The sequence below is a fragment of the Gossypium arboreum genome, chromosome 6, assembly GCF_025698485.1.
Source record: "Gossypium arboreum isolate Shixiya-1 chromosome 6, ASM2569848v2, whole genome shotgun sequence".
Classification (NCBI taxonomy): Eukaryota; Viridiplantae; Streptophyta; class Magnoliopsida; order Malvales; family Malvaceae; genus Gossypium; species Gossypium arboreum.
In genome coordinates this window covers 84,857,126-84,873,341 of record NC_069075.1, presented here as the reverse complement: position 1 = coordinate 84,873,341, position 16,216 = coordinate 84,857,126, and the positions used below count along the sequence as shown (strand labels likewise).

General features: G+C 35.6%; 1 non-coding gene across 1 annotated transcript; it reads left to right on the top strand.

Annotated features, from left to right (window-relative positions):
- The first annotated feature begins 15,700 nt into the window (after nucleotides 1-15,700).
- Nucleotides 15,701-15,807, top strand: LOC128294627 (small nucleolar RNA R71). The gene has a single exon (XR_008284935.1). It is a non-coding gene; the product is annotated as a small nucleolar RNA R71 (small nucleolar RNA).
- Nucleotides 15,808-16,216: the final 409 nt, after the last annotated feature.

Genomic DNA, 16,216 nt, shown 5'->3' with positions numbered 1-16,216 from the left:
TATTTCATGGTTTCCATGGATTAGCTAGCAATTTGACATACATAATACCAAATATGATCATGATTAGCCATTCCAATGGCTAATCATTACCAAGCATTTCTATTTCCATACCACTCAATAACCATATCATAAGACCATATATACAAAATGATTATAATGCTATACATGCCATACTCAAAATATACAAGCCATTATGCCAAGATGGTATACGGATAGTGTGGCGTGCCTCCGACCGTTTCCGATTTCGAGCTGGCTTGTCAACACTACAAGGAATGAAAAAGAGGAGTAGGCATAAATGCTTAGTAAGCTCACATGCAAATAGCAAGTAACATAACCATATAAGCAAACATAAAACATCATTTGCATAATCATCACCAAGACATTCATATCACCTTTTCATTTATCATCTTACCATATTGTTGTTATATCGAGTTTTCAACCCGAGGGTTAAGTACATACCTGTTCAAAGTATCCATTTCACAACACTTACCAATACGTCCCTTTCATCTTGAGTATTCCTCCATTTGAGTAGAACTTTACCCGTTGAACACATCGGAATATAATTCGGATACATGGAAAGTTTGCACATAAGTGCCACATATGTAGCCAAGCTACCATGTAACCCGCTCATAAGTGAACTCGGACTCAACTCAACGAGCTCGGGCGTTCGCATCCATAAGTGAACTCGGACTCAACTCAACGAGTTTGGATGCCTAGTTACATCTCACGAACTCGGACTCAACTCAACGAGTTCGGACGCTCGCATCCATAAGTGAACTCGGACTCAACTCAACGAGTTCGGATGCCCAAATATCCCAGTGACATGTCACTTGTATCCTAATCCATTCCTAAGGTTCAACGGACCTTTTCCCAATCATGTGTCTCAACCATCTTCTACGGAATGCCGATATCGATACTCGGTAGTATTTCACATTTTCCAAGTATATCACATAATTTGACATATTATCAAACAATTATCACAAGTATAATATTTCATAATAATTATCATATCATTTAAAAACATTAAAACATTTAAAATAATAACTATGTTACCAACATTTACATATGAACTTACCTCGTATGCGAAAATGGCTATTTTACCATTTCGTCCACAACTTGGTATTTTCCCCATTTTAGCCCAATTTCAAGTTTCCTTGCTCTATCATTTAAAATATAGTCTAATTAGGACTCACATTATTCAAATTGACCCAAAATCATATTTTGGAAAAATTACAATTTTGCCCCTAAACTTTTGCATATTTACACTTTTGCCCCAAAGCTCGTAAATTAAAATTCAGCCTATTTTCTTATGTTTTATGACATGCTGATCATTTTTCCCATCTATGGCAACATCAAATTCTCACTCTAACATGTACTTATGACTATTAGGTATTTTTACCGATTAAGCCCTTTTGCTCGTTTTCACTTAAAACCGAGTAGCACAAGTTGTCTAACATAATTTAAAACCTCATATTCTATCATAAAACACCAAAATACACAAATTTCACCTATGGGTATTTTTCCAAATATAAACCCTAGGTTAAATTATTGCTAGCATAAGCTAAATCGAGCTAGGGACTCCAAAAGCGTAAAAATCATTAAAAGCGAGGCTAGAACGGACTTACAATCGAGCTTGGAAGCTTGAAAAACCCTAGCCATGGTTTCTCCTTGCTATATTCGGCCATGGGGTTGAAGATGAGCAAAATTGGCTTTTAATTTTGTATTTTAATTCATTTTAACCCTAAATGACCAAAATGCCCTTACTACTAAACTTTCCAAAAATTCCATCCATGTCCAATTTTTTTGTCCATAGACTTAGAAATTGGTAAAATTACTCTTTAAGGACATCTAACTAATAATCTAATTCAATTTTATGCAAAATACTTCTAGAACACAAGTTTTGCAATTTATTCAATTTAGTCCCAAATTTCAAATTAAGCACTTTATGCATAAAATTTCTTCACGAAATTTTCACACAATCATGCAATCATATCATAGACCTTAAAATAATCATAAAATAATTATTTCTATATCAGATTTTGTGGTCACGAAACCACTATTCTGACTAGGCCCAAAATTAGGATATTACAACTCTCCCCCTCGAGGATTTTCGTCCCCGAAAATCTTACCAGAAAAGTGGTCTTCACTTTTAATCTCATATTTGGTGCCGAAGAACTTGCACTTAGACTGTACCTCCAATACATCTCTTCAATTTCTCATATGATCTAAAAGCTTACAGTCTCAACTCTCAACTGTTCTTAAATTTTCAACCCTTCTCAATTTCCCATGATATCATGACATAAAACCCGGATCTCAACTTGATTTAATGGAGACCGGAATTCCAAGAAATCCAACAATCAAAGAGACACGAAATTCCATGAATCGATGAGTATGAATTCATTCAATACAGATGTGATTTATAGATCTCGCCAAACATTTAACAATAGGATACATCACATTTTCCTCTTCCGCCATAGAAATAATTTCGATATGGCCTCAAGAATAATCCTTCTCATTTCCATCCCAATATCAACATTGACAAGGATAATTTTGATAGATCCCAATGCTCGGCTTTAACCCCTTTAACAACTCTGATTTTATGTAACATCGGATGCTCTAAACTATCATATTACCTCACTGTCTTGAAACACATCACAATTCATACAACAATACATTACTGAAAGTCAGGAAGTCTTTGCTCAATGTAGACTAGTCTAGTTCAGACGCTTCGGTTACCAATATTCTCATCTATCCGAACTCTGTCAACATGTAATAAACTTTTCAGCTTTCACAAGATGGAAACCTTATCATTCGTAGTGACTTAAACTAATATTCAACTCTTTCTAATAAATATACACTTCTCGTTCAAACTATTTACTCTTTTATACGTACAAAATGAAATTCTATTATCAGACTTGGGAAAAATAATCCTGACATAATTGTCACATGAAATCTTTCAAATAAATAATTTACCATACCGACTAAAACTCGCGCTTTTATCACCTATGCCTTTCTTGATGTCAAATCCTTACGAAATTAGAAAAATCCCAATACTAAAATCACCACATTACCAAGATCAAATTAGAAGTATAGTCATATTTGACATGATTATCACGAGCTGAAGAACGTACTTCGAACATGAGTCATAATTGACAAATTATGGAACAAAGATAACAAGAAAACCGAATAAAGAAATCCAAGATAGAGAAACCCAGAATAAAGAAATCCAGAATAAAGAGATCCAGGATAAAGAAACCCAAGATACGATACTATGCCGGAGAATCGAAAACCAAATTCATAGAGAAAATACAGAATACCACGATAATTCTTCAAAGAAAGAAAGTCCAAAAGAAAACATCATTTAATCCCTGAAATCAAATATAACAAGATCAATATATCTTCCCATACATATATATCGGATGAAGCATCAAGTAGAAGAAAGCAGAATCATAATATCATATGAATTCTCTCATCAATTCTTATCGACGAAATGAAATAGAATACCCAATGAAATAGAGCAATATAAATTATAAACCATCAGACTACCAATGCTTTCATCCAACACCAAAATTAGAAGACATTACCATATAACAAGAATTTCTTCGAAGATCAATAGCCATAGAAATATTTACGAGAACGGGTGAACACATAGAACATCTCAAAAGAGACTGCTAAATCTGTCCGGTCATAACTGTCACACTCGGATAATTCACATTTGAAATATCATTTCCCCAACTAGTTCTGTCGTCACAAATTTCATATTAAATCATTCACTAAAGAATGTCATTTCTGAATAAATTTCGATTTACACTTTTCTCGACCTTGCACTTGAGTAATTCGATTTACCAAAGAGAATTCCTTCTCTAACTGGGACGATGCATAATTCCAATAATCTTTATATCAATCCGATACTTTCGGCTCGACTTTACTTATCAGCTCATTTTCAATCTCGGATCATACTTATAATTATTCTATCTTTGAACTCTTTGGGTTCTCAACCGAAAACTTATTCAATACAAATCTCATGAAATTCCATTATAAGTACCACTTTGTGGTAAGGGGAGGGTTGTAGGACCTCGACTCGACTTTCTTATACATACACATATGACACAACTTCCATCATCATAGTAACATCATCAAAATCATGTCATTCATTCATGTTGGCTTACACCAATTTTCCTATTGTCCCATTTAGACAATATACTTATGCATACATTCTATGTTTTCTAGACGACTTTACTTATCCATTTATTTAATTAAATTAATTCATGCTCATGACATTATATAAGGCCAAACAAACATAAATATTTGCATCACAATCACAACTTTCATTTCGTGCATCATCATGTACATATCATTACAATCATACAATTCAGTCCAACAATTTAACATAGATAAGTTCATTTCATTATAATCCTTTATCTCATAAAAAAATTGTATATCATTAACATTCATCAACATTCAACGTCCAATCAAGACAAGGACATTTTCATTCGTATTATGATATTATGACCTTTATTCATACCTCTACTACTTTCTATTTATTCCGTTCATCTTATCAAGTAAGCCACATACACTCGTATGAGCATTAAGCAAATATGGATATTTATCACAACATGAACTTTCATCTCACATATTATCACATATGTATCATAAACTTTTATTCATACTTTTCTGAACCGAGACTTATCATAATCATAACTTTACTCAAATACCTTCACATAACCGTGAACATGGTCAGACACATTTCGGTTGGAGAGTACCTGTCTAAATAAGGCGGTACTCATACGCGTCGGAAGATATCACACTATCACGGATCGCTGGCATGTATAGCTAAACTTTTACACATGCTAGGTTAGTCCGAGAACCGACTAAACCTGCTTTGATACCACTAAATGTAACACCCCATACCCGATACCGTTGCCAGAGTCGAACACGAGGTGTTAACGGACTTAATTCATTAATTAAACAGCTCATACAATTCATTTTAAAATTTCCAGACAAGCTGGCTAACTGCATCACATCGCTTTAAAAATCATATCTCGAGTTACTGAAACTCGAAATCCAATTCCGTAAATTTTTCCTGAAACTAGACTCATATATATATCTACTAATCTTTTCTAGAATTTTGGTTGGGCCAATTAGTACAGTTTATTAGTTAAAGTCTCCCTGTTTCAGGGTTCAACTACTCGACTCTGTGTATTTCAAATCAGATATCTCCCTGTACAGAGCTTCAATGACTATACCGTTTGTCTCTAATAAAACTAGTCTCAATAAGGAATCTGTACATATAAAGCGTGACTTCTAATTATCTTTGTAAAATTTATGGTGAATTTCCAAAGTCATAACAGGGGATCCAGAAATCGCTCTGGCCCTGTTTCACAAAAATTTAAACATCTCATAAAATATAGCTCATATACCTATTTCGCTTATTCCATATGAAAATAGACTCATCAAGCTTCGATTCCATAACTTATTCATTATTTAATTCCATTTCTACTATTTTTAGTGATTTTTAAACTCACGTCACTGCTGCTGTCTGAATCTATTTTATGGTAAATTTTACCTATTTCATGGTTTCCATGGATTAGCTAGCAATTTGACATACATAATACCAAATATGATCATGATTAGCCATTCCAATGGCTAATCATTACCAAGCATTTCTATTTCCATACCACTCAATAACCATATCATAAGACCATATATACAAAATGATTATAATGCTATACATGCCATACTCAAAATATACAAGCCATTATGCCAAGATGGTATACGGATAGTGTGGCGTGCCTCCGACCGTTTCCGATTTCGAGCTGGCTTGTCAACACTACAAGGAATGAAAAGAGGAGTAAGCATAAATGCTTAGTAAGCTCACATGCAAATAGCAAGTAACATAACCATATAAGCAAACATAAAACATCATTTGCATAATCATCACCAAGACATTCATATCACCTTTTCATTTATCATCTTACCATATTGTTGTTATATCGAGTTTTCAACCCGAGGGTTAAGTACATACCTGTTCAAAGTATCCATTTCACAACACTTACCAATCGTCCCTTTCATCTTGAGTATTCCTCCATTTGAGTAGAACTTTACCGTTGAACACATCGGAATATAATTCGGATACATGGAAAGTTTGCACATAAGTGCCACATATGTAGCCAAGCTACCATGTAACCCGCCCATAAGTGAACTCGGACTCAACTCAACGAGCTCGGGCGTTCGCATCCATAAGTGAACTCGGACTCAACTCAACGAGTTCGGATGCCTAGTTACATCTCACGAACTCAGACTCAACTCAACGAGTTCGGACGCTCGCATCCATAAGTGAACTCGGACTCAACTCAACGAGTTCGGATGCCCAAATATCCCAGTGACATGTCACTTGTATCCTAATCCATTCCTAAGGTTCAACGGGACCTTTTTCCCAATCATGTGTCTCAACCATCTTCTACGGAATGCCGATATCGATACTCGATAGTATTTCACATTTTCCAAGTATATCACATAATTTGACATATTATCAAACAATTATCACAAGTATAATATTTCATAATAATTATCATATCATTTAAAAACATTAAAACATTTAAAATAATAACTATGTTACCAACATTTACATATGAACTTACCTCGTATGCGAAAATGGCTATTTTACCATTTCGTCCACAACTTGGTATTTTCCCCATTTTAGCCCAATTTCAAGTTTCCTTGCTCTATCATTTAAAATATAGTCTAATTAGGACTCACATTATTCAAATTGACCCAAAATCATATTTTGGAAAAATTACAATTTTGCCCTAAACTTTTGCATATTTACACTTTTGCCCCAAAGCTCGTAAATTAAAATTCAGCCTATTTTCTTATGTTTTATGACATGCTGATCATTTTTCCCATCTATGGCAACATCAAATTCTCACTCTAACATGTACTTATGACTATTAGGTATTTTTACCGATTAAGCCCTTTTGCTCGTTTTCACTTAAAACCGAGTAGCACAAGTTGTCTAACATAATTTAAAACCTCATATTCTATCATAAAACACAAAATACACAAATTTCACCTATGGGTATTTTTCCAAATATAAACCCTAGGTTAAATTATTGCTAGCATAAGCTAAATCGAGCTAAGGGACTCCAAAAACGTAAAAATCATTAAAACGAGGCTAGAACGGACTTACAATCGAGCTTGGAAGCTTGAAAACCCTAGCCATGGTTTCTCCTTGCTATATTCGGCCATGGGGCTGAAGATGAGCAAAATTGGCTTTAATTTTGTATTTTAATTCATTTTAACCCTAAATGACCAAAATGCCCTTACTACTAAACTTTCCAAAATTCCATCCATGTCCAATTTTTTGTCCATAGACTTAGAAATTGGTAAAATTACTCTTTAAGGACCTCTAATTAATAATCTAATTCAATTTTGTGCAAAATACTTCTAGAACACAAGTTTTGCAATTTATTCAATTTAGTCCCAAATTTCAAATTAAGCACTTTATGCATAAAATTTCTTCACGAAATTTTCACACAATCATGCAATCATATCATAGACCTTAAAATAATCATAAAATAATTATTTCTATATCAGATTTTGTGGTCACGAAACCACTATTCTGACTAGGCCCAAAATTAGGATATTACACATGGGCCCGACGTTAGCTCCGGCCACCCTTTCCAAAACCCTCAACATGGCCTGAGACAAAGCGTCATCCCCTGCGGCCCGGTCATACGGCCCATTTTTATTAACCGGTGGTGGACGTACCTCGCCAGCTGGCATGTGTTCAGATGACGCAGATCCGGTTTGAGTGCTACCTCGGCCTCGACCACGGCCTCTTCTCCGAGTAGCCCTTGTACTCATAACGATTTATCGACACGAATTTTATGACATTAGTTTCTGGTTTCTTTGTTTATTACGAATGTCTTATGAGCAGATAGAGTTTGAGTTATTTTTGCGTAATCACAATTTAGCTACGGTCCCAGTTTTGTAGCCCTAATACTACCTCATCAATAGCACTATCTCTAAGGCTCAGTACTATCTACAGTATTATTTCCAGTCCAGTTCCACAAATATTTAAAGCAGAGAAAGAACACTTACAGACTTGGTGCCGGGGATTCAGTGTGCCACTTCCTTATCAGTCCATGTAAAAATTACAAACCATGTTTTTTGTTTACCGAAAATAAAAAGATTTCATTTGAAACACTTTTATTTTAAAACTATTGATTTAACCCTGTTTAACAATAGAAAAACTTGAACATTCTCTGAAAAAACTTACCATTTCCAAAAATACCCTTCTTAGGCCTAAGTTTTTTTGAAAAGATTTTCGGACCCGATCCACAGCCGAGTTGTTGCAACCAGGCTCTGATACCACTAAATGTAACACCCCAAACCCGGCCTGGACGTTATGACTAGATCTGATGCGCCACATCGAAGCGTTCAAAACATTCCGTATTACTTAGTTTGGAAAAACTTAGTTGGTGTTGTAAAAGACACTTTTAAAAGTAGGTTAAGGTGAATGGAAGCTGTGCACCAGGTAGGAAACCAGGAAGGAGAGGAGGTGAGTCCGTCGGACTGCTTAAGTACCAAGCTCCCTTCGGATCCAATCCTAGACATGCACACCGCCATTGCCACACTCTAACATCTCGTATAATTTTGAGAAAACCGTTTGATTATGACCATCTTAAGAAAATGATTAAGGTTGCAAAACGTTTGCTTAAAAATATTTACTTTTCTTGGGAAAATATTTACTTTGCGAAAAATTTGTACGTCATCGTGATCTTTTTAAAAACAAGTAGATTTTATAAAACGAACCCTAGTGCTAACCAGTTTAATAATCCCCAAAATAAAATCAATTAAAAAGAGCGGCCTTATTACAACTTTAAGCATAATAAAAATAAAATAATCCAAATTAAAGGCTAAACTTATTTAAAATCGGCAATCAATCTTCATGGCCACTCTGAATCCCTTGACTCCAAGTCCACCAACTAGGGCTCACCGCAAGGATGGAAGAGGAAGGGTGAGTTTGGGAAAACTCAGTGTATACAGAAACCCATCCAAAGCCCAAATCAGCTCGAGCCCATTGGGCCTAAGCCCTATTCAGATAATAGTACACAGTAGGCCGAAGCCCTTTTCAGAATAGAGTAGCAAGGCCTTAGCCTTTTTAACAAAACAGTATGGCCCATAGGCCCAGTTCAGTAACATATGTAACAATATCAGTAATGAATGCAAGCCCAACTGGGGAGACTACTCAACCCACCAACCGCTACACAGTCCCCGTACCAGCCCTACACTCCATGTGGGGAATATCTCAACCCACCCAGCCCTACACTCCACGATTTGCGACAAGAATTGCTCAATTATCGATCGATTGAGGCAAAGCCTCCGATCGTGGATGAACCACATTCAGTACTTCCTCCATCAATACCCCAATCCCATGCAACAGATATTAATAAATGCATATCATGTAAAATACAGTATTAATCAATCATGCAGTTTAGCCAATTTAAACCCTAGGGGTATTTCGGTAATTATGCTCTTTAGGGTAATTTCGTACTTACGCAACTATACACGTTATTCCAGTAATTCTTAACAATCTTATGCAATTTGATTCTCCCATCTAACTGACAGGCTACTTTGCCCACCTCTTGCCCATATTGGGCCGTAAGCCTATTGGGCCTAGTTTTGGCCCATCGAGGCCCTTTTTTCGAAGTACGTTGAAACGTCACACAAACTTACTTACCACTTTACAGTGCTAGATCTAACAATTACTCTATGTCTTGAGAGCATTCGCATACTCACAAGCCTATGAAATGCCGGAATTTCGGCATTTCGGCTTTTTGCCGAATTGAACTAAGAAAAGGTGTTCGGTACACACCTGATTCGCGATGACTGCTACCAAGATCCCTTTCGATGTCCTACAATTGATTAGCATAGTTCTTATTTACAAACCATAATCATTAAACCCCAATACTTACTCATCCATGCTCAAACCATATCCCTAAAAGCCTTTGAAACCTTACCTTCTTTGCCAAAACGATAGCTAGCTCCGAATTCGATTGCTCCAATGATTCACGCTTTTGATCCAACGCTTAAGAAGACTCTAATCATCGAGAGAAAACATCAGTTACAACCCTTAAAGCCTTATGCTCAAATCGACAGCCTCCCTAATTTTTAGAGATTTCGGCTTTTCTTAACATCGTAAAATAAGAACAGATCTGAGATGATAAGTACTTACCCCTTACTCCTACTTGATTTCCTCGCAATCTAGTGCAGATTTATCTATCAAACGATGGTAGAACTCGATTCCCAAAGTCTTGAAGTTTCGGCTATAAGCCCCCAAATCTATGGTTTTTCGGCTTTTGGGTGATGAAGGAGATGACAATATGGAACTATAACCTTAAAGTAAAATTGCTGTCGGTATCTAGGATTAAGAAAAGATAATCGAGATTAATAAAACAAAGAACATAGGAGAACACGGCTTTGAAGAAATCGGCACAAGCGGTGATCACAGATTTCGCTTTTATGGATTCGGCAAAAGTATTGATGAATAGCGGTATGATGAATAGTTTTGAAGAAGAAAAATAGAAAAGAAGAATAGGGAGGTGGTAGTTTAGGCTAGAGAGGAAGAAGAGAAAAGAACAATCCTAAGGTGCAAAAGCGAAGAAAAGCGGCACCACTCAACACCCTAAGTGCGAAATACTAACCTAATACCCCCATCGATTTTTCCTCTTCAATTCCCACCATTCGGCTAACTCCTAGCCTTATCCCAATCCCTTAAATCTCTCCCTTATCACTCCTTAATCCAAGCATTTAAACTGATCCAACTCTCCTCTAGCAGAATCCACCTGAACTCCAACACTTACCCCTCCTGCACTTAAAAATAAATGCATCCATTTGCCAACACAGGGAATCGATCCCTTGCCTTCCCCAAAGCTCCACACGCCACTTTTCTAGGACCCTAGTGGCGTCACCCTTGCCACTTTACCAAGGCTCTTTTTGTGATGCAATTTACTCACAACTCTACTTAAGGCCTCCTAGCCAGAACCCCTAACTCCAAAGTCCAAAATTCAAAAATTCAACAGGGTTTTGGCCAACTCATGGGCCTTCCACAAACCCATTTACTTACTCAAAATATTAATTTCACATCCAAATACAAAATTTTAAAGTCTTTATAAAATATTGCAAACCACGAATAAATCCGAAAAATTAGGATGTTACATGAGTGTAGTGGTTATAGTCAGGCAGTTATTACGATTTCTTTTGGGCATTCTATGTATACATTTATTCTTAGAAGTATCTGTGACTATTTAATTTTAGAAGGAATTCTTATCGTATGAGAACATTAGTTAAACATACTTATAGACGAAAGCATCATTGATCTGTTTGGGTTATGTTCAACATTGCTCTGTCTTTCTCTGATATTTATTCCATTGTGTGGATATTAAAATCGGTGGTAAAATCTGTATAATGCTAATATTATGTTTCTACTGGATATTGCTATGTTGAAAACATGTAAAGATTATATTGCTTTTGTTACGTGGATTCCAGTTTTTATGAGTGCCGTTGTTCTTTCTGGACATTTTCTGGGATATCATCGGGGCTGATATCATTCTATATGGGTTGTAATTTTTTGATATTTTGTGTAGCTTGGGACATTAAAATTTCACTATTCCGGTTTTCTTATGATCCCATGTGATTATCTATAAGAGATTTCTATTTGACTAAAATGGCTATATCTATTATAATCATGATTTTTGTTTGAAATTTGGGAACACTGCAGTACCGTTATCAGTGTTATAAAGTTGTGTTTTTGTATTGGTTGTTGTTCAAATCAAATCTGATTTCTTTTGGGTTCTAATGCTTTATTAATAGCCAGGATATTATCTATTGTTAAGGTTAAGACGTCTGTCTTATTTATGACATTATGATTTCTATTTGGTGATAGTGGCATCTGTACAATAATATGTTTGAGTTATCCTTTAAAGGGAAGAAAGAATTTCTTCGAAAAGACTAATCTAGTGATTTAGTCTGATATGAATTATTTGATTTAAAAGAAGATTGGGTCATATGTGTTTGAATCTATCCACCGAACTGGTAATAAACTTTGAATGTACATGTGTGATCTAAAGGATAGTCTGGAATAAGGATGCTTAATACAGAATTATGTCTATCAGAACAATTCTATCTGAGAAATGTTGTGGTAAATTAATATTAGTTTGATTGTTGAAGCTTCCCTTTTTGTACGAAGATATTGTTAACTGAAACATCAACTCTGGTTCATCCTAAGTCGAAGAAAAAGGTTTATGATTTTCAGTCATACGTCAATGAATGATTTGAAGTGTGTTCTAATAATAGAATGTATAGAGATATCTTGTGATTCCATACAGTTTAAACTACAAAAAAAGAAAAAAAAAGAGTTAAGTGATATATTTGATGTTCGATTATAGCCGAGTTAAAAGCAAGACCGTTATGTATTCAACAGAATTGTGAGGCTTAGAAAGTTGATAATGAATTGCTACCAAAGCGGGGCCAATGCGATTTAAATGTTGATTCAGAGTTTCAAATTAATGTTTAAGGTTGTCTGAGGTTCAGAATTGAATATGTGTTCTGAGAAATTTAGAGTTGATTCAAATGATTTTTAATGAAGCTCACAGCAGTCGGTTATCTGTTCACCCTAGTAGTACGAAGACGTACAATGATCTAAAATAGTTTTATTGGTGGCATGCTATGAAACGAGACATTTTTGACTTTTTTTCGAAATGTTTAGTTTGTCAGCAAGTAAAAGCCGAGCATCAGCTACCTTCTGGATTGCTCCAGTCGATTGTGATACCTGAGTGGAAATAGGACAAAGTCATGATGGGTTATGTATCCGGATTACCATTGACACCAAGCAAATGATGTCAATTGATTACTTTTACCCTTCTGTATAGTACATTTTCTTTTAGGAGAATGCTTTCGGCTTATGTAATGCACTTGCCACATTTTAGCAATATATGATGGCAATTTTCACTGATATGGTTGAAAATTATGTTTAGGTTTTCGTGGATGGTTTCTGTATTTATGGTAATATTTACGATATTTGCTTGAATAATTTGGCTAAGGTACTCAAAAGATGTGAGGAGATGAATCTTGTCCTTAACTGAGAGAAGTGTCATTTTATAGTTAAGGATGGAATTGTCTTAGGGCACAAAATTTCGAAGAAGGGAATCAAAGTGGATAAAGCAAAGGTGGACATAACTAAAAGATTACAACATTTAGTTAGTGTGAAAGGAGTTAGAAGCTTTTTAGGCCATGTTGGTTTTTATCGTAAATTTATTAAGGATTTTTCAAAAAATTCTAAACCTTTGTGTATGCTTTTAGAAAATGATTTTTTATTTTTATTTTAACAAAGCATGTTTAGAAGCTTTTGAAGAATTAAAAAGCCAATTAATTTCAGCCCCAATAATTGTTACACCTGATTGGAACTCACCTTTTGAGTTGATGTGTGATGCAAGCGATTTCGTTGTTGAAGCCGTGATAGGCCAAAGAAGAAAAAAAGTCTTTCATCCTATCTACGATGCAAGTAGAACTTTGACAGGAGCCCAGATCAATTAGACGGTAACTGAAAAAGAACTCTTTGCTATAGTTTTTTCTTTTAACAAGTTCCGTTCATATCTTATAGGTACCAAAGTTATAGTGTTTATTGAACACGCTACCGTTAAGTACTTAGTCACGAAGAAAGATGCTAAACCGAGACTAATTCGATGGATACTTTTGCTCCAAGAATTTGACCTTGAGATTCAAGATAAAAGAGGTGTTGAAAAGGGTTCATGGATGGTCCCGCTTAAGTCCCAATCTCCTAGACAGAGTTTTAATTAATGTAATAAACTAAAGAAAATTTTATCTAAGTCTACCATTTTATTCAAATGAGAAAAAACAATAAAAATATAAAATAACGATGGAGAAAGTGAAGAGAACTCCCTCTATTTTATTTAGGATCATCATTGACCATGGTGGTGTCAAATGGCCATTTGTCATACCAACCATAATCATCTAGGAAGTAGTCATATTTTTTCCCATAAAATCTGTCCAACATCTTATTAGGGAAAGAAAACCCGTAATGACCTTTCTTGGTGGCCTTGTTTAACTTCCTGTAATTCCTACAAATCCTCCAACCCGTAACTTGAATATGTGAAATAATCCATCTAATACTTTTCTTGTGCCTTTCCAAAATCACAAGTGCCTCTTCTTCTTGATCTTTGGTGAACTCAACTGAAATAATGACAGGAAAATTCAAAGACAGACCTAAATAGTCATATTTCAAATGAGGAGACAAAATATTCAGTTCCAATTTAGCTAGCTTTTCAATCAACAACTTTGGTTGCGTATACTCTTGAGATGATAACTCTAATGATTCGAGTGGAACTTCTTGAGTGAATTCCTTCGAAGTAGCTTCTAACCAAGCCAAACATTCATTGTCTTCATCATCACTTGGTGAATTCTCTAGTAGAATATGTTCTAAAGGATCGTTTAAAGAATTGAGCTCCAATTCTGTAGAAGCCAGTGATTCCATCTTCGAAATAGCAGAGCAGTCTTCAACTATATTTTGGGATTTAGCAGCATCAAAGTCATCACCTTTTCATCATAAATTTCTTTCAATTGAGTATCTCATTGCTACTTCTGGAATCGTTGAGGATATGGAAATGGTGGAATCTTAGCTCTAACCGGACAACTCTTCTGTGGAAATTTTTCTACATCTGGCAAGAGTTTTAGATAATCAAAACTACCTAGTTTAGAGTTTATCTCATCAAGGATCACTGAATCTGGCTTCTGTGATACAGGAGTTTCAACACTTGGTTAAACTTCCTCTTTTTCTTGAGCTACAACAAGCTCATCTTAAACCTCAACCACCTTGGGCTCCAATGTCTTTCCACTTTGTAAAGTGGCGGTTTTGAAATGCTCTTTGCCCGTGCTTCTCAGATTTTCTGTCTCACTCGGCCAAATACCTTGGGGTCTGCTTTTTAGCTCATTGGCTAGCTATCCCACTTGGTTTCCTAAATTCTTCAATGTTGCTGCTTGGCTATGGATTAATTCATCATTCTTCGCTATGTACGCCTTTAGCAAATTCTCAAGATTTCTTGAAGATTCAGTTGGTGTGGGTTGTTGCACTTGTTGAGAATATTCTGGCAGATAATTTGGTTGAAATGACATAGAAGAGTCACTATAGTCTGCCCATTGATTACTCCATAGAGAAATTGGATGATTCTACCATGAAAAGTTGTAATAATTTGATTGTGGAACATTCTAATTTTGATTTCCCATGTAATATTTTGACTCTTGATTCAATGGGCAATTTTCAAAGAAATGGCTATCTCCACAGTATTCAAAAGAAATATCCTCGAACTGGTTCATTTGCTAACCTGTCAGATTACCATTGAAACCATTAACAGTTATGTTCTTAAGCATAGAAGACACAGAGGATACCTGGGCTACCAAAGAAGCAAGTGAATCTGTTTTATGTAATCCTACTGCTTGTCTTTCTGAGGCTACTCGGTTGATTGGCCACTGATAGTTATTGTTGGCAATTCTTTCAATAATCTCATAACCATCGTTATAAGACTTAGAAAGAAGGGCTCCATTTGCTGAAGCATCCACCATCATTCTAGTATGAATATTGAGACTAATATAAAATGTCTCCATTTGAACGCAACAAGGAAAGCCGTGATGAGGGCACTTTCATAATAACTCCTTGAATCCCTCCCATGCCCCATATAAAGATTCTTCATCATTTTGCTAAAATGAAGTGATTTCATTTCAGATCTTGGTGGTTAAAGATGGAGGGAAATATTTCATTAAGAAATGTTCAACCAACTCTTGCCATGTAGTTATGGAACCAGACGGTAGGGAGTTCAACCATGCTCGTGATTTATCTCTTTAGGAGTATGGAAATAATCTTAGTCTCAAGGCGTCCTCAGTCACCCCGACTAGTTTAAATGAATCACTCACTAAATTGACCTATATTTTGCAACATTTGGAACATGACCTGCTTCAGCTCAAATTGTTGTGTCTCAATTTCGGGTCTCCTAATTCTAGGATTGAGCTAGTTGAATAGAGGAATGGCATATTGTTGAATGGCACAGTTTTTATCATCAGCAACAATGATCGGATTGTGAGTATTATAAATGAATGTTCCTCCTGGATATTCGAAATTCATATCTTCGGTTCTTCTTTG